Source organism: Pelophylax lessonae (assembly GCF_965119305.1).
Source record: "Pelophylax lessonae genome assembly, chromosome: 3".
Classification (NCBI taxonomy): domain Eukaryota; kingdom Metazoa; phylum Chordata; class Amphibia; order Anura; family Ranidae; genus Pelophylax; species Pelophylax lessonae.
In genome coordinates, this window is record NC_138770.1 from 320,926,979 (window position 1) to 320,954,183 (window position 27,205).

At 40.0% G+C, this 27,205-nt stretch overlaps 1 protein-coding gene across 8 annotated transcripts in view; it reads left to right on the forward strand.

Annotated features, from left to right (window-relative positions):
* Nucleotides 1-27,205, forward strand: part of DLGAP2 (DLG associated protein 2) — a 1,392,398-nt gene that overhangs the window by 594,145 nt on the left and 771,048 nt on the right. For 2 of the 8 annotated variants that reach the window (XM_082249552.1, XM_082249553.1), the window contains exon 1: nucleotides 20,368-20,807. The exons of the other annotated variants lie outside the window; for them this stretch is intronic. The gene's annotated coding sequence lies outside the window, so the exon portion shown is untranslated. Of the gene's footprint in view, nucleotides 1-20,367; nucleotides 20,808-27,205 lie in introns of those variants that run through there. 8 annotated transcript variants of the gene reach the window in all.

The window sequence follows — 27,205 nt, forward strand, 5'->3', positions numbered from 1 at the left end:
GATAAAAATGAGTGACAACAGACTTACGACGAAAACATTCCGTAAAGTAACAGCAGCAAACACCCTTTTAATGGCTGACAGCTATCATCCAAAATGGCTAAAAGACGGTATACCTACAGGACAATTCATGCGGATCAAACGGAACTGCTCAGAAAAAAGAGATTACCAACAAGAGAGCAAAGAACTGTATGACAGATTTAGGGAAAGAGGCTATTCCCACAGACAATTACGAAAGGCTAAACAAAAAGCCAGTATGAGAACAAGAGAAGACCTTCTCCAACGCAAACCAAAACCAAAGACCGATGCGATAGGGGTAACACGGATAATTACCCAATATGTAGCCCAATGGGAATCCGTACGACACGTTCTCCAAAAACACTGGGGCATACTCCATAATACTCCATCTTTAAAAGAAATAGTTGGGCCTAGTCCCATCATGGTGGCCAGACGTGCCAAAAACCTTAGAGATATACTTACCCAATCAGAATACACAAGGGACCACGACAGCACCTGGCTTACGGACACACCCAGAAGCAAGGGCATGTTTTCATGTGGAAGATGCCAAATGTGCCCATACGTGGACAGAACGGACACATTCAAAAATAAAAACGGAAAAGAATTCAGAATACACAACCTCATTAACTGTTCTTCAACCAAGGTCATCTACATGATAACATGTCCATGTAATAAAAACTACATAGGGAAAACAAAACGTCAACTGAAGATCAGAATAGGGGAACACATGCGTGAAATAAAGGACAAGAACCCAGATAAACCCCTATCGAGACACTTCGCCCAATACCATAATGGCAGTATGAAAAACACAAAAATAAAAGGAATATATGAACTGAAAATATCGGCAAGACGCGGCGATTTCGACCGCATTTTGTTACAGAAAGAAAAATGGTGGATTTATAACCTGGATAGCTTGACACCCAAGGGACTAAACACCGAAATGAACCTTCAAGTTTTTCTTTAACATTAAATGTAAATGAATGGAAAACAATATATACCCCCTCTTTCCCATCTGTCAACAAGAACCCACTGGATATCAAGACTCCCGAAATTGAACAATGGGATACAATCTTCCCCACATCCCGACCTACATGTTTCAGTAAACAAACACCATCCACAAATACACTTAACCCTCAACCACCACACATGATAACAGAAAGACTATTATAGTACACCGACAACTGATGAAATTAACACCCAGAGCATGTACAATAGTACAATGATAAATACAATCAGTCCAAATGACCTTAAATGTCATGTGTATGTCATCACCCTGTTCAGTTATCTATTTGTGCAAAATGCAGTAATGCAATTTTAGAAACCTCTACCAGTGAATATTCGTAAGGGGCTATAGCTGCATACCTATATACAATTAACGTATATATAATATATAGCGGCATCTAATGGTTTAATTTTTAATTTAATTAACCCTGCAAAATTAAGCACTGCCAATTAAAACAGCCCATCACCGATCGATAATTATCAGACCAATATTAGTGAACAATAACTAAGATATCATTTATCCTAAATTCACTGGAACAAAGAAGGAAGTAAAATTGCAATATCTGTAGTAACTAACTTTTGTCTTTCGATCTAACAACATATATAAAAGATTTTTATAAAAAAAGTTTTTTCTCGCAGAGTGAAACTACAATAAATGTAATTCTTAAATGAATATGCCTGCCATATCCTAATTAATGAAAATTCCAGATCTCTGTACCCCAAGAATAATAACGATGTTGTGCCGAAGAGAATACATGTACAATGCAAATCGGCAATCCAATCTTAATTACATCATCTAACCATGCCCCCACCACAACAGGTGTGAGAACCTAACGCAAAGAAACTCCCTTACCATAAATCAACCCGGAGTCAGAACAGCTGAAAAGACCGTGATAAAAGGGATCAGCTGACTGGCTCAAACTACGTCCAGACGAAGCTACGCAAGAAAGGCGAAACGCGTCGACGTCATTGCCCGGCGGCACACCCTTCACCACTCCAACCACACATCAGACGCCCTGAGCGACCAGGAGAGCGCAAATTAAGGACAGCACATGGAAAACGGTGGCGACAAACAACGGAGGCGGATGCACTGCTCCACAGACTATCAGCAAAGGTAAACCAAACACTTATTATATAGGGGTGAAGAAACGGCTTCACGCCGTCAGAGCGAACACCCTCCATGCGAACCGTACTGAACCGATACACAAGCGCGGTCAGCGGTAAACATTGAGAAAGCTCTGCCTAGTCCCCAGCACTACTGAATATCCTTTATACAAGAGCAAATCTATCAAATAGGGGTGAAGACACGGTGATTAACCGTCAATGAGTTAGACAATATTGTCATACCATTGTGCAGTCCCCGGAGAGGTAGATATATTGCTGCTCTTAATAGATTAAAGGAAATCTGTGTTTGGTTATAAACTAACTTTCATTTAATATCTGTGGAGCAACATCCGACCACCTAGGGGTGAAACAACGGTATTACAACCATCAGTGATCAAGGCAATAATACATGATCACTGAAAAAATCCCCAACTAAGCCACATAACCATATGGAATGATATATCACCATATAAGGAAATTACAAATTTTTGTCATATCTTCCACAGCAGCACACCTTCCATAACCGCCTTATTTATATTTACCACGGTTAGTGGCCTCCCTGGAGCAAATCAGATAACATTAACTACCCACACACAGCTACCAATCCAGATTGGCGTACGATTGTACTGTGAGGAGTCCCTTCAAGAAATCCTATTGATAAAACGATTGATTGTATATTAATACTAATTGAAGTATAATAAGCTCATTCCGGCCGTTTTTTTGTCACTTTTTGTTTATATATATGTCTTGTCTGTCTTGTTTCTCGTATTTGCACTGATCGTATCTATCCAATGATTTTATTGCACGGTAGTTAATATACCCTATAAATTTATTAATAAAACATCTATGTTTACTTTACATAGAGCCTGATATGTTATTTTGCTGACTAATTAACCTCCTTTCCTCTGTGGTCTATACAGAAATACCTTGTTCATATGCTTCTTTTGGTTAAGTCAGCACATGCATTATTACATACAGGCACAAACATAGATTGACACAATTACTCCTAAAAAAAACACCTTATATGCTTAGAATTCTCACGGATCACAAGTGATCCATTCCTTGGAGTAAATAATATATAAAGCAAAAACACAATCAACGACCAGTGGCAAAAAGTATAAAAACTTCACACACCACTAAAACCTATACTCTCATAAGGGCATGGCGTTCTCACTTGGGGAAAACTTTGACATAGAAATAAGCCAAGCCTTCAACAAGGAAGGCACTACGATACTCAATGAACAAGAGGAAATCACTAACAGATTCAAGGAACATAAAAAACTAATCACAAAACATCTGAACAGAAAATGGGATGTCTCCTTCCTCGAGACATACATCAAGGAGGGAATAATCCCAAGAGGTCTAAGGGATAAAGTGATACCGGCTGAACACCTCCAAAACGACCGCTTTCTTCCAAAATGGCAAGAACAATGCATTAAACACGGAATCGAGGTAATGAAACTCATAGTGGAGGGAGAAAGAATCCAACTCACTGAACTCAACGACCAAATAACAGAAAGTATAAAAGGATTGGAACCATTTAAAGAAAATGAAGAATTTAATACATACAACGATAATCTAAAAAAAGAAATTGAAAAGACCCAACAAACATTGAAAAAAACCAAACAATCTAAATACAAAAGAGACCTGGATGATTGGGAGAAAGGTCAGATCTTTGACCTAACAAAGAGACGTAATCGATACAGATCCAGACAAAGAGGTTCACGTTCCAGATCAAGATCAAAGGGTAATTCCAGCGAGACAGACGATGAAAACTACACAAAATCGGTGACTTTTTTAGTACCAGGGGAGGAGACGGACAACGAAACAAGACGAGACTCACAACACCCCAACTCCTCCAAACAAAACAGGAAACAAGGAAGGCAAGAAAGGGAGATAAGAAAACCACACACCAGAAGCCAGAGGGGCAAATAGCCACAAATGAACAAGAAGAACGAATAAATGACTTAAAAGTCATTAATCTATCGGAATTTCAACTACAAGAACATCACACAAAATTGCTCAAAAGAGGACTCTCATTTTCACCTAAAAACACAATGGATGAATTTACAGTATACAAAGACATTGTACTGTTTATAAGAAAGATATATCTAAGATCACTATATGCAAATCAGACCGAAAGTACGGAACCAGATACGGTTCAAGATGAAAATGATAAAAAAATACTAGAAATCCTGAATTCCCTATTACAGGAAAATGAAGAACCATCATCCCCTGATAGCCCGGAGAACTTCAGAAAATCAGGCATACGAATAAAATCACTCAACATGCCACAGATAAATAAGAACAAATGGATGAACGTATTCCTAAACCAGATACAAACTGACCTCCACCAAATTGATTGGACAAACAAAGGTATTGACAATATCACCAAAGAGGAACGTAAAGCAATCAGAGAGCTGAATGAAGCCAAAAATATTGTCATAAAAAGAAGTGACAAGGGGGGCAATGTTGTCCTGATGAATGCAACACAATATGAAAAAGAAGTAAACAGACTCCTCAATGACGAAAAAACTTATATAAAACTGGACAACAATCCATTTCCAAAACTAATCAAGGAATTAAACTGGAAAATTAAACTGGCCAAAGAAGAAGGCCTAATGACAAAACAAGAAGCAGAACATATAACGGTAAAAGATTATAATACACCAACATTCTACATAATCCCGAAGGTACACAAGTCACTAACTGACCCCCCAGGACGACCCATAGTGTCGGCCATTAATGGCCCCCTTGAGAAAACAGGAAAATACATTGATGCCCTCCTGAAAGATATGGTAACTCAATTGAAATCCTACGTACAAGACACAAGGGATGTACTGGAAAAAATAAACAATTTGCATACAGAAAACGAGACATGGCTCGTGGGAATCGACGTAGAATCACTCTACACCTCAATACCCCATAACTGGGGATTAAAAGCCGTTGAAATATTCCTTGACAGACACTACCCTAATCTAAGTCATCAAAATGAGTACATAGTAGACCTACTGGCATTTATCCTAAATAACAACTATTTTCAATTCCTCTCCCAGTACTATCAACAGACCCAGGGTACGTCCATGGGAGCAGCATGGGCACCAGCATATGCATGCCTCCACCTCGGCCTCTGGGAAGAGGAGGAAGTCTATCCCAGTGAAACATATAGAAACCATGTGCATACATGGCTTAGGTATATAGATGACGTGCTGATGATATGGAAAGGGGACATGCCAACACTTGAAAAATTCATGAGAGAGCTGAATGCAAATGAAAGAAATATACGCCTAACCCACACGTTTGATAAAAAGGAAATATCCTTCCTGGACATAATGATAAAAATGAGTGACAACAGACTTACGACGAAAACATTCCGTAAAGTAACAGCAGCAAACACCCTTTTAATGGCTGACAGCTATCATCCAAAATGGCTAAAAGACGGTATACCTACAGGACAATTCATGCGGATCAAACGGAACTGCTCAGAAAAAAGAGATTACCAACAAGAGAGCAAAGAACTGTATGACAGATTTAGGGAAAGAGGCTATTCCCACAGACAATTACGAAAGGCTAAACAAAAAGCCAGTATGAGAACAAGAGAAGACCTTCTCCAACGCAAACCAAAACCAAAGACCGATGCGATAGGGGTAACACGGATAATTACCCAATATGGAGCCCAATGGGAATCCGTACGACACGTTCTCCAAAAACACTGGGGCATACTCCATAATACTCCATCTTTAAAAGAAATAGTTGGGCCTAGTCCCATCATGGTGGCCAGACGTGCCAAAAACCTTAGAGATATACTTACCCAATCAGAATACACAAGGGACCACGACAGCACCTGGCTTACGGACACACCCAGAAGCAAGGGCATGTTTTCATGTGGAAGATGCCAAATGTGCCCATACGTGGACAGAACGGACACATTCAAAAATAAAAACGGAAAAGAATTCAGAATACACAACCTCATTAACTGTTCTTCAACCAAGGTCATCTACATGATAACATGTCCATGTAATAAAAACTACATAGGGAAAACAAAACGTCAACTGAAGATCAGAATAGGGGAACACATGCGTGAATAAAGGACAAGAACCCAGATAAACCCCTATCGAGACACTTCGCCCAATACCATAATGGCAGTATGAAAAACACAAAAATAAAAGGAATATATGAACTGAAAATATCGGCAAGACGCGGCGATTTCGACCGCATTTTGTTACAGAAAGAAAAATGGTGGATTTATAACCTGGATAGCTTGACACCCAAGGGACTAAACACCGAAATGAACCTTCAAGTTTTTCTTTAACATTAAATGTAAATGAATGGAAAACAATATATACCCCCTCTTTCCCATCTGTCAACAAGAACCCACTGGATATCAAGACTCCCGAAATTGAACAATGGGATACAATCTTCCCCACATCCCGACCTACATGTTTCAGTAAACAAACACCATCCACAAATACACTTAACCCTCAACCACCACACATGATAACAGAAAGACTATTATAGTACACCGACAACTGATGAAATTAACACCCAGAGCATGTACAATAGTACAATGATAAATACAATCAGTCCAAATGACCTTAAATGTCATGTGTATGTCATCACCCTGTTCAGTTAACTATTTGTGCAAAATGCAGTAATGCAATTTTAGAAACCTCTACCAGTGAATATTCGTAAGGGGCTATAGCTGCATACCTATATACAATTAACGTATATATAATATATAGCGGCATCTAATGGTTTAATTTTTAATTTAATTAACCCTGCAAAATTAAGCACTGCCAATTAAAACAGCCCATCACCGATCGATAATTATCAGACCAATATTAGTGAACAATAACTAAGATATCATTTATCCTAAATTCACTGGAACAAAGAAGGAACTAAAATTGCAATATCTGTAGTAACTAACTTTTGTCTTTCGATCTAACAACATATATAAAAGATTTTTATAAAAAAAGTTTTTTCTCGCAGAGTGAAACTACAATAAATGTAATTCTTAAATGAATATGCCTGCCATATCCTAATTAATGAAAATTCCAGATCTCTGTACCCCAAGAATAATAACGATGTTGTGCCGAAGAGAATACATGTACAATGCAAATCGGCAATCCAATCTTAATTACATCATCTAACCATGCCCCCACCACAACAGGTGTGAGAACCTAACGCAAAGAAACTCCCTTACCATAAATCAACCCGGAGTCAGAACAGCTGAAAAGACCGTGATAAAAGGGATCAGCTGACTGGCTCAAACTACGTCCAGACGAAGCTACGCAAGAAAGGCGAAACGCGTCGACGTCATTGCCCGGCGGCACACCCTTCACCACTCCAACCACACATCAGACGCCCTGAGCGACCAGGAGAGCGCAAATTAAGGACAGCACATGGAAAACGGTGGCGACAAACAACGGAGGCGGATGCACTGCTCCACAGACTATCAGCAAAGGTAAACCAAACACTTATTATATAGGGGTGAAGAAACGGCTTCACGCCGTCAGAGCGAACACCCTCCATGCGAACCGTACTGAACCGATACACAAGCGCGGTCAGCGGTAAACATTGAGAAAGCTCTGCCTAGTCCCCAGCACTACTGAATATCCTTTATACAAGAGCAAATCTATCAAATAGGGGTGAAGACACGGTGATTAACCGTCAATGAGTTAGACAATATTGTCATACCATTGTGCAGTCCCCGGAGAGGTAGATATATTGCTGCTCTTAATAGATTAAAGGAAATCTGTGTTTGGTTATAAACTAACTTTCATTTAATATCTGTGGAGCAACATCCGACCACCTAGGGGTGAAACAACGGTATTACAACCATCAGTGATCAAGGCAATAATACATGATCACTGAAAAAATCCCCAACTAAGCCACATAACCATATGGAATGATATATCACCATATAAGGAAATTACAAATTTTTGTCATATCTTCCACAGCAGCACACCTTCCATAACCGCCTTATTTATATTTACCACGGTTAGTGGCCTCCCTGGAGCAAATCAGATAACATTAACTACCCACACACAGCTACCAATCCAGATTGGCGTACGATTGTACTGTGAGGAGTCCCTTCAAGAAATCCTATTGATAAAACGATTGATTGTATATTAATACTAATTGAAGTATAATAAGCTCATGCCGGCCGGTTTTTTGTCACTTTTTGTTTATATATATGTCTTGTCTGTCTTGTTTCTCGTATTTGCACTGATCGTATCTATCCAATGATTTTATTGCACGGTAGTTAATATACCCTATAAATTTATTAATAAAACATCTATGTTTACTTTACATAGAGCCTGATATGTTATTTTGCTGACTATTTAACCTCCTTTCCTCTGTGGTCTATACAGAAATACCTTGTTCATATGCTTCTTTTGGTTAAGTCAGCACATGCATTATTACATACAGGCACAAACATAGATTGACACAATTACTCCTAAAAAAAACACCTTATATAATGTGTCTGTTAGTAAGTTGGTGATGCGTGAGGAGACTGATGGAGTGAGCTGGGGGGGTGGAGAGATAGATTTGGGTGTCATCAGCGTAGAGATGATATTGAAAGCCATGGGATTCAATCAGCTGACCCAGGGAGTAGGTTTTGATTGAGTAAAAGAGCGTTACAAGAACGGAACCTTGGGGGACCCCGAGAGAGAAAGGAAGAGGACAGGAGGTAGTAGAGTTGTAAGTAGCACTAAAGATGCATTGGGATAGGTAGGATGAGAACCAGTGAAGAGTACAGTCACGGAGACCAAGGGAGTGGAGTTTTTTGAGGAGGAGGGGGTGGTCCACTGTGTCAAAGGCAGCAGAGAGGTCCAGGAGAAGTAGTACAGAGTAGTGTTCATTGGTGTTTTCTGTTAGTAGGTCGTTTGTGAGTTTAAGAAGAGCAGTTTCAGTGGAATGTTGAGGGCAAAATCCGCACTGAATGGGATCAAGAAGTTTGTTCTTAGTCAGATGGCCACTCAGTCGGTTGTAGACCAATCGTTCAAGGAGTTTGGAGGAGAAGGGAAATAGGGAGATGGGGCATAGATTGTGAAGATTGGTGGGGTCCAGTGAGGGCTTTTTAAGATGGGAGTGACTAGCACATGTTTTAGAGAATTATGGAAGATGCCAGAAGAGAGGGAGAGGTTGAGAGAGTGTAGAATAGAGTCAGAGGTTGAGCGTAGCATGAGCAAGGAAGCAGGATCCAGGGGGCAGGTGGTTAGATGGGGTGTTAGATAAAAGTCCAGCAACCTCAATAATGCTAGGAGGGTTGAACGAGGGAAGTAATGATTGTACCTGTGTATATGGGTTGTTAAGCGGGGGAGGTTTCTGCACACTGCGCAATCTCCTTGCGAATTGTATCAATCTTATTTTTGAAGTGATTGGCGATCTCATGGGCAGTGGGTGAGTTAGAAGGTGGAGTTGGTGGAGGACAGAGTAGAGAGTTAAAGGTATAGAAGAGATGACAGGGACTAGATGAGAATGCTTGGATGAACGTGAAAAAATAGGTTTGCTTGGCAGTGAGGATGCAGGAATAGTATTTTAGGAGGGCAGATTTAAAATGGTTGAAGTCTTCCGGGGACTTAGTCTTACGCCACAGGCACTGAAGACCATGGCTACGTTTTCTGAGACTTCTTGTGTCTTCTGTTTGCCAGGGTTGTAGCGGTTGGGGCCAAATTCTGCGTGTAGTGAGGACAGCGAGCTTGTTTAGGGAGGATGACAGTGAGCAGTTATAGATTGAAGTGGCTAGGTTGGGGCATAAAAGGGGTGAGATTTTGTCATATAAATGGTCAGTAGCAGAGTAGAGCATAGAATGGTTGAGGTGACAAAGGTTTCTATGAGTAACTGTTAGGCGGTTGGAGGGAGAGGAGGGGGAAGACAGGGAGAGTGCAAAACTAATAAGGTGGTGATCAGAGAGTGGGAGAGGTTTGTTGGAGAGGTTGCATGGAGTGCATACTGTAGATAGGAGAAGGCAAGGTCAAGGGTGTTGCCAGTGGAGTGTGTAGGAGATTGTATCCATTGCTTCATGATAATATAAAACCAAAAGCTTGGGGAGATCTGCCCCATATTCTATCTTTGCAGATAGAAGCCATTACAGTATGACAGATATATAAACAGTCTGCTTACTGTAGCAATTTCTACCTGCAAAGATGTGGAGCTCCCCCCATATAGAGGTTTGCAACTGAGGGAGACAATTTGACCCCCATAGAACCTCTTCATCACTGCAGGTAAAAAAATGTATTAAACAAAAAAAATATTTTTAGTGAGCAGGAATTCTATGGCCATTAAATGGAACTTTACCTCTTTAGAAAAATAACTGTAGGTGCTCAAATAAATGTAAAGGGCTCATACGGCCAGATGATGAAGTTCTGCTGTTACCCAACTTTCCAGATGAAATCATACATATGTGACAAAGCATCCTTGGTGAAGGTGCTCATCCATACACTCTCCTAGCCTTTCCAATAAAGAGCCAATACCCACCAATATAAGGCACTCCAAAAATATCATTCCAGGCAGTTGGTGCAAGGCAGGGATAATGGGGGATTGCACCTTTAGATATTCAACCATTCTCTTATTTCCATGCTCAGCATGGCCCCGCCTCTCCACCTTGTCCTATCAGTGAACCCTTTGCATTCATTCAGAGCATGCAAACCTCTTGTGTTCAGTAAACAGAATTGGAATGGAAGCAAGTGGAGATAGCTAGAGTAGCAATCTTGTTTCTCAGTGATTTCCAGTTTCCAGGGGCAATGACCAGGTATGGTATATACATGGTTACATGGTACTTACCAGCGGCTCTTTACAGAGTAATCAGCTGTGTCCAATGACAGCTGATCATGGTGTAAACACAAGCTGGTTATTGGCATTCCTTTCCTCACATTGACAGTGTGAGGAGAGGAGAGCCGATAACCAGCTTGTGTGAAAGGGACATCTACACTGATAATCAGGGCACTGATTATCAATGCCCTGATTATCAGTGCAGTCCCAACAGTGCCCACCAGTGCTGCAAATCAGTACTCCTCAGTGCTGCCAATCAGTGCTGCCATTCAGTGCCAATCAGTGCCACCTATCAGTGCAGCCTCATCAGTGACTCCTTATCAGTGCCGCCTCATCAGTGCCCATATGTGCTACCTACCAGTGCCCACCTGTGCCACTTTTCAATACCCATCAGTGCCACCTGCCAGTGTCCATCAGTGCCAGCTATCAGTGCAGCATCATCAGTGACTCCTTATCCATGCCCACCAGTGCCGCCTCATCAGTGCCTATCAGTACAGCCTACCAATACATATCAGTGCAGCCTCATCAGCGCACATCAGTAAAGGGCTGGTTCACACTTTTGCGAGTGCGGCGATCGCATGTAATTCGGAGCGCACTGCTCCTTCATTACATGCGATCGAATGTGCGGATGCGAGTTCAGCCATACACTTTGTATGGCTGAATTCGCACTGTATCCGCACCAAACTCGCACATGACCCTTTTTTCATCCGCATCAGGATCGGATCGCACAGTGGTTCACACTTGTGCGATCTGATCCTGTGCGAACTGTCAGATCGCACTTCGATATGCGATCAAACTGGGGGTGTCGTTAAGATTTAATTGACACCCCCTGCATATCGCATATGGCAGTGTGAACTGCCAGATGTGCGGGTGCGATGCGGGAACAGGCTGCGAATTCGCAGCCTTCCCGCATCGCACAAGTGTGAACCGAGACTGAAGGAGAAAAAATACCTGTTTGCAAAATTTTATAACAAACTTTGAAAAACTGTTTGTTTTTTTTTTTTCAGATTTTTCATCTTTGTCGTTTGTTTGGCAAAAAATGAAAAACCCAGTGGTGATTAAATACCACCAAAAGAAAGCTCTAATTGTGTGAATAAAATGATAAAAATGAAATATGAGTACAGTGTAGCATGGCCGGTGCAATTGTCATTCAAAGTGTGACAGCACTGAAAGCTAAACTTGTACATATATGGGCATAGGGGCATTTAGTGGTTATTTCATGATTATGATAATGAATTTCAGACCAAGAATATAATTAGAACAATTTACAAACAGCTAAGCAATGTGATAGATTAAAGTGACCTCACATCAGGTATATTTTTCCTGTTATAGTGAACTGAAATGTTTTTGTTTTATTGCTATAACACAGTTAGCATTTTTACAACAGAAGAGACTCTGTGTGTCTCTTCTTTCATAAATGCTTCTCTTGCTCTTTAGCAAGTGTACACAGAGCCGCACATGTGCAGCTTAGTGTATGGTCTTGGTGTTTAATATTTTCCTCTCTGTTCATAACATATTAAACCTAAAAAAACAGACCCTGAGAGTTTAGCCCAGCTTATAAAACATATAAAAAATATATTATGGGGTCTGTATTGTAAAACTTAGGCACATCCAGGAAACTTCCCTTATTCATTCATTGTCTTCACAAGCAGTATTCTTACATAAACTGTTGAACGCAACACCATGTGATTCAAACAGTGCCACCTGATATGACCGATGGTATAACATTAAACTTGAAGGGCACAACCCCCCCCCCCCCAAAAAAAAAAATATAATTAAAAAATAAGTGGTTGAAATCGGGTAAACTATATTTGCCCATTTAAAAAGACCCCGTTTCCAACCATGCCTGAAGAAGTTAAAAAAAAAATTACTTTTTTTTTACTGCATGTTTTGGTTGTCTTGGTAGAAACTATGCTAATTCTGGAGACAGATCTAAGACAACAACCCAGAAATAGCTTACCATCACAGCAGCGATAGGACAGCCTGTTTCAGTAACAGCTATTCTGGATTTTATAGTTTTCATAATTGACAATGACAGCCATGTTACTTCCTTAGCTTTGGAAAGGAGGAGAAAAAAACCTATAAATTCTGTTCTGTCTGCTGCTTTGAAGCAATTGCATTGAAAACCTTCTAATGGGTTATTAAACAGTTATATACTCAGACCTAAACGTACATACATTTACTGAGAAATTAGGTGGTAGCAGGTCTAAGGTATTATGAGCCAGTGGAAAATGTGCTGACTCTATATTATTTTCATAGAAGGGGTATAGTACTTAAGCCTATGTTGTACTTCCCTTGAGATTGGTATTTATCAATATTGTATTGTACAGTGTGCTTAAAGAAGGGTAAGCGTTTGTACACTTAAATACCTGTGATATCATTGATAGACATTTTATATTGACTGTGGTGGACATAAGATATTCTGTATTTCATTGGACAGTTTTATAAGCAACACAGTGACAATCTAAAATAAGATCATTCGGATATTGTGCTGAACACTGTTAAAGCGTTTGTTACCCCAACACTTCATATTCCTGATATGTGTCTGGTGTACCATGTACTTGTACGAGAAAGTATCCTGTTCTCTTTGTATTGCATCCTTTGCGTGAAATCCCTGGTGTTCCTTCCAGTCCTTTTGCTTTCCTATGAAAAACTGACTACACTAAGCAGGAGAGCACACCGTGATCAGTTCTCTAGCTATGCTGGGAACTAAGTGTACTCAATGTATGTAGGGGGGGAGGTTTATCAAGTCTGTCCAAATGGTACAGAAAAGACAAACCAGGGGATTTAGATGTGCCACTTATGCATTAAGTATTTCCACACGTCAGTCAATATTAAAAGGTAAGTGCAAAGCTTTTATTTATTCAAAATTATGAAAAGGACGAACATACAAATATGTTACATATTCATATACAGCAATTGTGCAAAACATTACAGTGCATTGAGCCCTTCAAGGGACCATGTATACATAAAGTAGCTGGAACTACGCGTTTCGCAGGAGTTGCTTCCTCAGGCTCCAGCAGTTTTAAAGAAATTAGAGGTTCCTTGAGGGTGAAGTGAAATTTGTATATACTTGGATATGCTTCACAGGAATAAGTGTCAAGAAAAAAGGTATATTAGTCCTTTTTAAAAAAAAATTTGTGCATAGGATTAGACACACATGTGTTAAGTAACTAGCGTCTATGGCTATATTCGAAGGACCTTAGACCTAATTTTAGGCATCCAGGACTTTATAAAGTATTTATTCGGCATGCGGGGGACATAATACCTTGGGGAAAACCTTTTCCATTTCTCCCTTCTCAATAACCGTCCTTATATAAGGCAATATCAGGAGCTCACATCTTACAATGGGACCCTGAATAAATACATTATAAAGTCCTGGATGCCTAAAATTAGGTCTAAGGTCCTTCAAATATAGCCATAGACGCTAGTTACTTAACACATGTGTGTCTAATCCTATGCACAAAAAAAAATTAAAAAGGACTAATATACCTTTTTTCTTGACACTTATTCCTGTGAAGCATATCCAAGTATATGCAAATTTCACTTCACCCTCAAGGAACCTCTAATTCTTTAAAACTGCTGGAGCCTGAGGAAGCAACTCCTGCGAAACGCGTAGTTCCAGCTACTTTATGTATACATAGTCCCTTGAAGGGCTCAATGTACTGTAATGTTTTGCACAATTGCTGTATATGAATATGTAATGTATTTGTATGTTCGTCCTTTTCTTAATTTTGAATAAATAAAAGCTTTGCACTTTCCTTTTAATATTGACTGAAGTGTGGAAATACTTAATGTATAAGTGGCACATCTAAATCCCCTGGTTTGTCTTTTCTATACCATTTGGACAGACTTGATAAACCCCCCCCCCCCCCTACATACATTGTTTGCAAATGGGGAAGGTGCCAGTCAATTCTCTCATGTCTAAATAAGCCAATCTCTCCCCCACCACAACAAACTAAGTGTACTCTCCTCCAATGATAAGTCTTGTCCTGTTACGCCTCCGCTGCACAGCCATTTACTGGCAAGCTCAGTGTGCTGCTGCTTCTCCCCCCCCCAACTCTTATGCAGCTGAGAACAGAGGGTATGTGATCCTTTATAAAAAAGGGAAAAAAAAAGTATTTAAAATGTTTTATATATTTATACACAGCTGCAAGAAAAAGTATGTGAACCCTTTGGAATGATATGGATTTCTGCACAAATTGGTCATAAAATGTGATCTGATCATCATCATCTAAGTCACAACAATAGACAGTCACAGTCTGCTTAAACTAATAACACACAAAGAATGAAATGTTGCCATGTTTTTATTGAACACACCATGTAAACATTTACAGTGCAGGTGGAAAAAGTATGTGAACCCTTGGATTTAATAACTGGTTGAACCTCCCTTGGCAGCAATAACTTCAACCAAACGTTTCCCGTGGTTGCAGATCACGTGCACAACGGTCAGGACTCAGGAGTAATTCTTGACCATTCCTCTTTACAGAACTGTTTCAGTTCAGCAATATTCTTGGGATGTCTGGTGTGAATCGCTTTCTTGAGGTCCTGCCACAGCATCTCAATCGGGTTGAAGACAGGACTCTTACTGGGCCACTTCAGAAAGCGTATTTTCTTCCATTTAAGCCATTCTGTTGTTGATTTACTTCTATGCTTTTGGTCATTTTCCTGTTGCAACACCCATCTTCTGTTGAGCTTCAGCTGGTAGACAGATGGCCTTAAGTTCTCCTGCAAAATGTCTTGATAAACTTGGGAATTAATTTTTCCTTCGATGATAGCAATCCGTCCAGGCCCTGACGCAGCAAAGCAGCCCAAAACCATAATGCCCCCACCACCATACTTCACAGTTGGGATGAGGTTTTGATGTTGGTGTGCTGTGCCTCTTTTTCGCCACACATAGTGTTGTGTGTTTCTTCCAAACAACTCAACTTTGGTTTCATCTGTCCACAGAATATTTTGCCAGTTCTTCTGTGGAACATCCAGGTGCTCTTGTGAAAACTGTAAACGTGCAGCAATGTTTTGTTTGGACAGCAGTGGCTTCCTCTGTAGTATCCTCCCATGAAATCTATTCTTGTTTAGTGTTTTATGTATTGTAGATTTGCTAACAGGGATGTTAGCATTTGCCAGTGACTTTTGTAAGTCTTTAGCTGACACTCTAAGATTCTTCTTCACCTCATTGAGCAGTCTGTGCTGTGCTCTTGCAGTCATCTTTACAGGACGGCCACTCCTAGGGAGAGTAGCAGCAGTGCTGAACTTTCTCCATTTATAGACAATTTGTCTTACCGTGGACTGATGAACAGCAAGGCTTTTGGAGATACTTTTATAACCCTTTCCAGCTTTATGCAAGTCAACAATTCTTAATCGTAGGTCTTCTGAGAGCTCTTTTGTGCGAGGCATCATTCACATCAGGCAATGCTTCTTGTGAAGAGCAAACCCAGAACTGGTGTGTGTTTTTTATAGGGCAGGGCAGTTGTAACCAACCCCTCCAATCTCATCTCATTGATTGGACTCCAGTTGGCTGACATCTCACTCCAATTAGCTCTTGGAGATGTCTTTAGTCTAGGGGTTCACATACTTTTTCTACCTGCACTGTGAATGTTTACATGGCGTGTTCAATAAAAACATGGCGACATTTCATTCTTTGTGTGTTATTAGTTTAAGCAGACTGTGATTGTCTATTGTTGTGACTTAATGATGATCAGATCACATTTTATGACCAATTTGTGCAGAAATACATATCATTCCAAAGGGTTCACATACTTTTTCTTGCAGATATATATATATATATATATATATATATATATATATATATATATATATATATATACATGTTTTGCCTTTCATTTCTATTGTAAACTGAATAGATTGTTTTACAAGGTGTTTGTTTACAATAACTTTAAGTAGACAGCATGCCAGCAGCAGTAGACCGCATGTCAGCAGCATTTTCCAAACAAACATGACTTCACGTTTTTTAATTTATCTGATCAAAATTGGATATTTTATGGAAGAGTGAGTTTTCATTGATGAAATATCTAAGAGTAAATTATGTTGCTCATTGTTGCGTGGGAATGCAGAATGGAGTCGTTTTGGTGTCTTTGCTTCCCTATAGTTGTCTTTGAAATGTTTGGATAAACACAATTGTTTCTGAGTCTGATTTGTGAAAATAGAAAAAAAATAAAAATTGGAATACATTTTTTTTTAAGTAAAAAGGAAAATCTGAGCAATACTCCCCATTTACTCTTTAACACAGAGTTTTTTGACAGTATTCATAGCATTCTCATAATCACCCCTGTGCAGATGTGACTACAAACGCAATTTGTAAATTTCCCGCAGGGTATAGTGGTTACAAGCTTGTATAAAATAGAGGTGCTAAACCTGAATATGGTACAATACTGTGTCAGAAAGTTGATTTTTCTGCTGTCATGCTTTAGAATAGGCGATATTACCATTCAAACCTGCTATAAAAGTATAACAGTGATTGCAAAGTAACTTCTGCATGGAAGAATCCGAAATAAAAGCCATAGCCAGCACTCAGATCTTTCCTTTTATACAATATCTCACAAAAGTGAGTACACCCCTCACATTTTTGTAAATATTTTATTATATCTTTTCATGTGACAACACTGTAGAAATTACACTTTGCTACAATGTAAAGTAGTGAGTGTACAGCTTGTATAACAGTGTAAATTTGCTGTCCCCTCAAAATAACTCAACACACAGCCATTAATGTCTAAACCGCTGGCAACAAAAATGGGTACACTCCTAAGTAAAAAAGTCCAAATTGGGCCAAAGTGTATATATTTTGTGTGGCCACCATTATTTTTCAGCACTGCCTTAACCATTTTGGGCATGGAGTTCATCAGAGCTTCACAGGTTGCCACTGGAGTCCTCTCCCACTCCTCTAAGACGGCATGATGCAGCTGGTGGATATTAGAGACCTTGCACTCCTCCACCTTCCATTTGAGGATGCCCCACAGATGCTAAATAGGGTTTAGGTCTTGGCCTATCCATCACCTTTACCCTCAGCTACTTTAGCAAGGCAGTGGTCGTCTTGGAGGTGTGTTTGGGGGTCATTATCATGTTGGAATACTGCCCTGCGGCCCAGTCTCCAAAGGGAGGGGATCATGCTCTGCTTCAGTATGTCACAGTACATGTTGGAATTCATGGTTCCCACAATGAACTGTAGCCCCCCCCCAATGTCGGCAGCACTCATGTAGCCCCAGACCATGACACTCCCACCCCCATGCTTGACTGTAGACAAGACACACTTGTCTTTGTACTCCTCACCTGGTTGCCACGACACACGCTTGACAACATCTGAACAAAATAAGTTTATCTTGGTCTCATTAGACCACAGGATATGGCTCCAGTAATCCATGTCCTTACTCTGCTTTTCTATAACAAACAGTTCGAGGGCTTGTGCATCATCTTTGGAGGAGGCTTCCCTCTGGGACAACAGCCGTGCAGACTAATATGATGCAGTGTGTGACGTATGGTCTGAGCACTGACATGCTGACCCCCCATCCCTTTAACTTCTGCAGCAATGCTGGTAGCACTCATATATCTATTTCCCAAAGACAACCTCTGGATATGATGCTGAGCTGGTGCACTCAACCATGGCGAGGCCTCTTCTGAGTTGAACCTGTCCTATTAAACTGCTGTATGGTCTTGGCCACCGTGCTGCAGCTCAGTTTCAGGGTCTTTGCAATCTTCTTATATCCTAGGCCATCTTTATGTAGAGCAACAATTCTTTTTTTCAGATCCTCACAGAGTTATTTGCCATGAGGAGCCATGTTGAACTTCCAGTGACCAGTATGAGAAAGTGAGAGCGAGAACACCAAATTTTACACACCTGCTCCCCATTCACACCTGAGACCCTGTAACACTAATGAGTCACGTAACACCAGGGAGGGAAAATGGCTAATTGGGCCCAATTTGGACATTTTCACTTAGGGGTGTACTCACTTTTGTTGCCAGCGGTTTAGACATTAATAGCTGTGTGTTGAGTTATTTTGAGGGGGACAGCAAATTTACACTGTTATACAAGCTGTACACTCACTACTTTACATTGTAGCAAAGTCTCATTTCTTCAGTATTTTCACATGAAAAGATATAATTAAATATTTACAAAAATGTGAGGGGTGTACTCATTTTTGTGAGATACTGTAGGTTTAGTGTATAAGGAATAAATCTGATAGACTTAGCCCCCGTTCACACTAAGGCGACCTGTGAGGCGACCTGGTCGCCGCAGGTCGCCTCCCATAGGGAAGCTGCGGACCCGTTCTAATAGGAGCGACACAAGTCGCTCCGACTTAGAAAAAGGGTCCGGAGCTTCTTTGGGGCGACCAGGAGGCGACCGCCATAGACTTCAATGTTATGAAGTCCGTGGCGGCCGCTCCGAGGTCGCCCCGGGAAGTAGCGTCGCGGTAGTGTGAACCGGCGCTTAGATAAAACAAAAACTGTTGTTTTAGAAATATTAATTCTTAAAGCTCAAGGTTTGTTACACAATTATTCCATAATTTAGGTTGAAAAAAAAAGTTTGCGGAGTTCGACCCATTTTTTACATTTGCAATATATCTTTTGACCATTGCAAACGCTCTCAATGGCAATTCTTTTTTTTTTTTTTTTTTAAGTAAATACCTTCTTGCTTGTATTCTAAGCAGTACTCCTGGCTGTGGCCACCTAGGTGATGTTGCCACTAGGCGATTCGCAAGGTCTCCTGGGAAAGGGGTGTCATGTATCCCAGGAGTCCATGTTAACCCGGCTAGTGATGAAATCTCGCATTATTTCCAGAGAGAGTGCTGCGCATTAGCATTACTGCGCAGAGATCAGGAGGTGCATACCGGGTAGCCAGCTGGACCAAAATCCTGGAAACAAGAGAAGAGGGCTTCAACCCACAGATAACATGGAACCTGCCTGCTGGTCAAATATTTTACCATAAACTACAATGACCACACACATGACATGTTCTAAATGTTAATGTATATGTTTAGACAAGTACAGAGGAGTCTTTTAAAAGACTGGAACTCCGCTTTAATCACATTTGTAGCTTTTAGAAGCTGCACATGGTGTATCATCTGCTTGAATTCACTGGAAATCTGCGATTTTAAAAGTGAAATGCCTTCAGACTTGTCAGTGTTATACAGGAATTTTAACACCTTTCTTCATCACACTTTAGCTCCATCATAGGAACCAGTTGAAATATTCAGTTCTCTTGCTGCAGCTTTCCTTGCTTTTGCAGCCTTGTAAATGTTCTTGCAAGATTCATGTTATCGTAGCAGCCAAAGCTTCTTTAGATTGATGGGACCCTATCATCCACCCTGCCTACTCTATTATAAAGAGCTGTGTCGTCAGTGGCTGTGACGTTTTCAAGGAAATTGCCCATTTATGGCCACTCAGGCAAATGATATCATCACAATAGGTTCTCCTGTCTAAATGTGGATCATTTCTGAAATGAAATTACAGACTCTTATCTGGGAAACAGGAGACAGAGGCACCTGGTCTATGTAATTAGTATCCAGGGAAATAACATCATCCTCTAATGAATGCATAAATCCTATTTTGTAAGTCTGTTGCAGGAGCAGGCAGTCATTCTGCTGTTAGAGAGCAAGCCCCACATCCACAAGGAGCAAGGCTCCATGTCGTGTTTTCTCTGGTACTTGAATATATAGGACATGTATTGCAATCCTATGCCTTGCACAGTGCTGCAGTGTACTTGTTTTGCAGTGCTTCTAGGAGCTATGGAACAGCTGTGAATTACTGGCTTGTTGGATACATAATTTGAAATCTCTGGCCTTCATGTTTTTCTACAATGATTGTTATTCTTGGGAGAAAATGTGCATGATCTTGTTCACAGATCGTCTCAGTCTTGGCTGTGGAAGGGACTAGCAGCACACTAGTATTTAAAGGTAAGACCGAGATGACTCATTTTTACTTTTTCCTAACCTTCCCTATAATCCTTGACTACTTTGATGTTAAGGAGACTATATTGATTAGCCTTATGCCAGTTTGTGTATGATTTTTCCAATTCTTGCACTTTGCATTCTGTAGAACTACCCAGACTGCATGTTAAAAGTACCTATCTGTAGATGAAGAAGACTCCTCACCTTGCTTGTCAGTAGAGCTTTGAAGAGATACAGATCTGACAAACCGATGATTAATATTCATTCAGGACACATACAGTCTGATCATTGCTGATGGTTTTTTTTTTTTTTTTTTTTTTTACATTGTTTAAGTTTAACCTTCTGTAAGAGGCTTTTTTTTGTTTTTTAATTAGCAATATCTGTATTAGCGGTATTACCTAAAGCACAGATGGTAAATGTGTGCTATTTATTCACTGTTCTATAGCATCTGCAGAAATAGAAGGGGTGTTTTGTTGCAAGCAGAAGAAGGAAAACCGAGGGACAAGCAGCGTGATTGCTATAAAATACCAAAGTGAACAATGGCATCTATTAACCCCACTAAATAAGGCAGTGAATGGAGAAAGCTACTTTTATGTCATGCTGAAGGGATATACTAGAAAGGTATTGGTATGCTAATGAGACATCTGTAAATCTGCCTACAGAGACATGAGCACTTCCCAAAACCTTGTGCAGAACAGGCAGATCATTTTGCAGTGGTCTCGTGCTGTAATGCATGTATTTCTAGGAGACATCATTTACACACATCCCACTTCTCACTTGGGCTAAGGGCAGTGTTCAAATGACAGAATAGCGGAATAGCTCGGATGTTTAATTGATAACTACCTCTGCTTACTGCATGCTCTACAATGACTACAGGGGTTAAAAAATCTCTGGAAATCAGCCTGCTTATGTTCTTTGCTTGTCTGAGTTCCTCTTGTACATGCACATGTCAGGTACCTATAATGAATGTGTTTGCCATGCAGTTAGGCTTCGTTTGCTAGACTGTTGTTGATACAGTCTTTATAGAAGTATATATGTCTTAGTGATTAACACTGGTTGATCTGATAAATGGATATTGAATAAAATGGTTTCTGCTTTAAATTGTTTATCTGTCATATGCCAAGGATTCTAAGGGAAAAGGAAAATCACTGATAACTTATAATAGAAAGCTAATCTTTCATTGTCGTCATCGCTGCTTCTATTTTAGGAATCTGGCTTCCTTACGTAGCACTGTGTACTTATTTACGCTTTTTATTGACTGTAAATCCAAATCTAGTGATTACGTCTAGAGCACCATAGTACCTTGACATTTTATTAAATATATTATTCCTCCTATTCAGCAACAAGTTATGTAACACCTTTCTGTTTGTAGTTTAGAGACCTGGGACAAGACATAAGCCCATCCATTGTATTGTCTTGTGTTTAATAAATAATGTATAGCCTGTTAACAAGATTCCCGACCGTGGATTGCATTTTCTGCATTACATTTACTGTATACAGATTTTTTAATTATATAACATTACAGTGATATTTTTATTTGCATTTTTTTTTGGAAAAGGACTCATGGGATATTGTGAAAATAATCACGCTGATATGTTAGAAGAAAATTTCTAAAAATGATGTCAATAATTGTGTTTGGTAGTTATGCATATTTATTGCCTTGTATTTATTGTTGATGTAAGGTCTCAGTTTTTTGGCCAGAGTGTTTTCGATTGGTGTCATTGATTGCAATTAGCTCCCATGTGTAGTTCTTTTTATTTCAAGCCTAGTGCACAGGCGGCGGGGTAATGGATTATGGGCCCTGACTCAAGGTATAAGGCAGGTTGCCTGACAAAGCAGAAAGCAAATGCAGTACACATGGTGTGAGGCAGTTCACTTATATTCTCTGTGCTGGGCTCAAATGGCACAGTTTCATTTTTATTAAATTAATACAGATTTTTTGTGTTTTTTTTTTCCCCCATTACTTTGTGCGTAATTCTGAACATTGCTATCAATTAGTTGGTATTAGTAGGCTATTTGTCTTCAATGTGGCTGCCCAGTGCTCATCTGCCCCTTTTACCTTTTTGTGCATTAATACTGTAAAAAAAAAAAAAAAACACACTTTTTATATTATTTTCCTCATGTCTTTGTGTTTATGGATGTTTAGTTTAACCTATAGTCAGAAGTTAGGCAGCTCATGTTTCTTCATGTACTTTGATACTAAAGTCTCAGCATATCTGGCTAGTACAAAGGCCCATTCGACTGGATGTTTTATATAATAGTTATAGCATCTCTTTTCAAATTTAATTGAAGGGTCAGGTTTTATTATCTTCAATTTTCCATAAATACATTTGTTACAGGAAGCGTTCTCAGCAGAGAAATGCTCAAATATATGTCTAAAGGGGAAAAAAATGCTACATTTGTGTACTTGAGTATACACAAATTATCAAATATAGTAAACCTATGCATGACCTGAATTTGTTTTACTTTTACCAACCTGTGCCAATTCTTCTACTGCCAAGCTTGCTTCATTTTTGGGGGGGAGGACTTACCATTGTTATCTAAAATTGTTGCCAACCAGGATGGTAGGAGGCCAGAAAAGTGAAAATTCTTCCTACTACCAGAAGGTTTCTGGTAACGTGGACCTTACGTGAAAAAATTACATTTTATTAATATGATATACAATATACATTGCCAGCCAGATTGGTAAAAAGCTAGGAAGGTGAAAACTCCTTCTGCCACCAGAGGACTGTCTCTGTTAAACCTTGCATGAAAATAATTACATTTCATTATTGTAATTTACATTACTCAGATAACCAAAATGTGGGAAGTTATTCATTGCATTCTGCCCTCCTGTAAGTGGCACCACTGAAATCAATTCATGATGCTTTGTCATTTAAAGTTTTGACCTGGTCTTCTGGCCACGTGATGTTAGCAATTCCCTTAAAGTGCATGTAATCCTTAACAATGAACTTTTCTTATTTGGTCCCTTTTTTCTGTTAAATATACACAATATTACCAAAAGTATTGGGACACCTGCCTTTACTCGCACTTGAACTTTCATGGCATCCCAGTCTTAGTCCGTAGGGTTCAACATTGAGTTGGCCCACCCTTTGCAGCTATAACAGCTTCAACTCTTCTGGGAAGGCTGTCCACAAGATTTAGGAGGGTGTCTATGGGAATGTTTGATCATTCTTCCAGAAACACATTTGTGAGGTCACGCACTGATCTTGGACAAGAAGGCCTGGCTTGCAGTCTCCGCTCTAATTCATCCCAAAGGTGTTCTATCAGGTTGAGGTAAGGACTCTGCACAAGCCAGTCAACTTCCTCAACCTCAAACTTGCTCATCTATGTCTTTATGGACCTTGCTTGTGCACTGTTCTAAATCATTTGGTGGAGGGGGGATTATGGTGGGTGATTTCTCAGGGGTTGGGCTTGGCCCCTCAGTTCCAGTGAGGAGAACTCCTAAGGTGTCAGCATACCAAGACATTTTGGACAATAATTTCATGTTACCAACTTTGTGGGAATAGTTTGGGGTTGGCATCCTTTTCCAACATTACTGCAGCAGTCATCAATAAAACGCACAGAACGGAGATCTGCCTATGTAAACAAGGCAGATCTCCATTCTGACAGGGGGGAAGGGATGGATTTTGTGTCCCTGTAAAGCAGGGAATAAAATCCATCTCTTCCCCTAGTAAAAGCAGCCCACACGTGTCACAAAAACACTAGTTAGGCACACAGTTATACCTTTAATCGCCCGGCCTAGAAGTTTACCCCTTCCCAAACAGTGTCATTAGTTACAGTACATATTTTTAGCACTCATCACTGTATTGTCACTGGTTCCCAAAAAGTATCAAAAGTGTCACTTAGTGTGCGCCGCAATATTGCAGTCCCGCTATAAGTCGCTGATTGCCGCCATAACTTACTAAAATTCCATAAATATATACCATAGTTTGCAGACTCTATAACGTTTGCATAAAGCAATCAATTATAAGTATTTTTTTTAATCAAAAATATGTAGCAAAATATACATTAGCCTAAATTTATGAAAAAAAAAAAAAATTTAATTTTTTTTTATTAGATATGTTTTATAGCAGAAAGTAAAAAATATTGGTCTTTGCTTTAAAATTTTCAGTGTTCTTTTGTTTATAGCACAACAAATAAAAAGCGCAGTGGTGATCGAATACCACCAAAAAAAGGCTCTATTTGTGGAAAAAAAAACTTGACACAAATCTTATTTAGGTACAGCGTTGCAGTGCCGTATCGTAAAAAAATGGCCTGGTCATGAAGGGGGGGTAAATCTTCCGGGGATCAGATGGTTAATGCAGGGTTCATTACAAGGTTAAAGCAAATGTCAATCACACATTCATACAGTTACAGGTAAAGTAGGTGAGTGACATGTAAGCATGGCATGAATTATCTAGACCCTTTTCTGGCCACAACTGTGACCATACTTTGTAGTAGTCCATATATTATAATAGTCCAAATGACACAATCCAGGTTCAGTGAGTCTTTTTTTTTTCAGTATGCTTGTCCACGCAGTGTTCATTACAGAATACGAAAATTCTGTGTTTTTAAGGCCTAACATAACCAACCCACCTTTCAGGCCCCCTTGCTTAGACCTTTCTGAAGCACACCAACTTCCTGTTCATTCTAGTTATATATTATTAGTCTCAGTGCACCCCTTCAGAAAACTGGTAATACTACAATCCCTTGCTCTATGTATAAGGACAAGAGACAACAGTAGAGGCTGTCCACACAACACTAAATGAAGCTAAAATATTGAAAAGTGATAATACCCTAGTAAAGGTCAAATTTACAATTCAGACATTTTTTGCAACTAAAGCTGGCCATAGATATAACATGCACTTCCTGCTCAAACAACAATCTCTTGTCTATTGCAGTAGCAGAACCCCTGATGTATTTTATTATATTAATATGTGATCACAATCCTGTTATGATAAGTATGTGATCAGGTCCTGTTTAACATGTTGGCCAGCCAATCCCCCACACTGCAACATCCCAGTGGCTAAATATACAGGCACCCCCATACCTTTTTGCCCAGTACAAGGAGTTCCAATACTTTTGCATGAATGCTATACATTCTGGTAATTATTGTAGGATTTATTTTTCCCTAATTTCACATTTGGTTGTTTTTCTTTGACAATGCACTGAATGTAGAGCTACAGCTACACACTTTCTACAGGTGTCTTTGTAAGGCTAAATTTCCATCTAGTGCAGAAAACCAAGAGAGAGGGTCAAATAAATAAAGACAGATATACTTTGGCCTGCTATGTATATAGGTTTTGCAACTACACTGCTAAAAAAAAAAAATGAAAGGAACACTCTGAAAACACATCAGATCTCAAAGGGGAAAATATCATGCAGGTTATCTATACTGATATGGACTGTCTAATGTGTTAGGAATGAAAGGATGCCACATCATTTGATGGAAATAAAAATGATCAACCTACAGAGTGCTGAATTCTAAGACACCCCGAAAATCACAGTGAAAAAATGATGCAGCAGGCTAGTCCATTTTGCTGAAATTTCATTGCAGTAACTCAAAATGGTACTCAGTAATTTGGATGGCCTCCACATGCTTGTATGCATGCCTGACAATGTTGGGGCATGCTCCTAATGGCATCACTGAGCTCCTTAACAGACTGAGGTGCAACCTGGCAGCATCGAATAGACCGAAACATAATGTCCGAGAGGTGTTCTATTGGATTTAGGTCAGACTATCGTGGGGGCTATTCAATGGTATCAATTCCTTCATCCTCCAGGAACTGGCTGCATACTCTCACCACATGAGGCTGGGCATTTTAGTGTACCAGGAGCAACCTAGGACCCACTGCACCAGTGTAGGGTCTGATAATGGGTCCAAGGATTTCATTATGATACCTAATGGCAGTCAGAGTGCCATTGTCTTGCCTGTAGAGGTCTGTGCATCCCTCCATGGCTATGCCTCCCCAGACCATCACTGACCCACCACCAAACTGTTCATGCTGAACGATGTTACAGGCAGCATAACATTCTCCGTGGATTCTCCAGACCATTTCAGGTCTGTCACATGTACTCAGGGTAAACCTGCTTTCATCTATGAAAAGCACAGGGTGCCAGTGTTGGACCTGCCAATTCTGGTATTCAATGGTAAGTTGTAATTGAGCACCATAGTGTGGGGCACAGGGCCCACTAGAGGACTTCAGGCCCCCCAGGCCATCCTCATGAAGTCTGTTTCTGAATGTTTGGTCAGAGACATTCACACCAGTGGCCTGCTGGAGGTCATTTTGTAAGGCTCTGGCAGTGCTCATCCTGTTCCTGCTTGCACAAAGGAGCAGATACTGGTCCTGCTGATGGGTTAAGGACCTTCTACAGCCCTGTTCAGCTCTCCTAGAGTAACTGCCTGTCTCCTGGAACCTCCT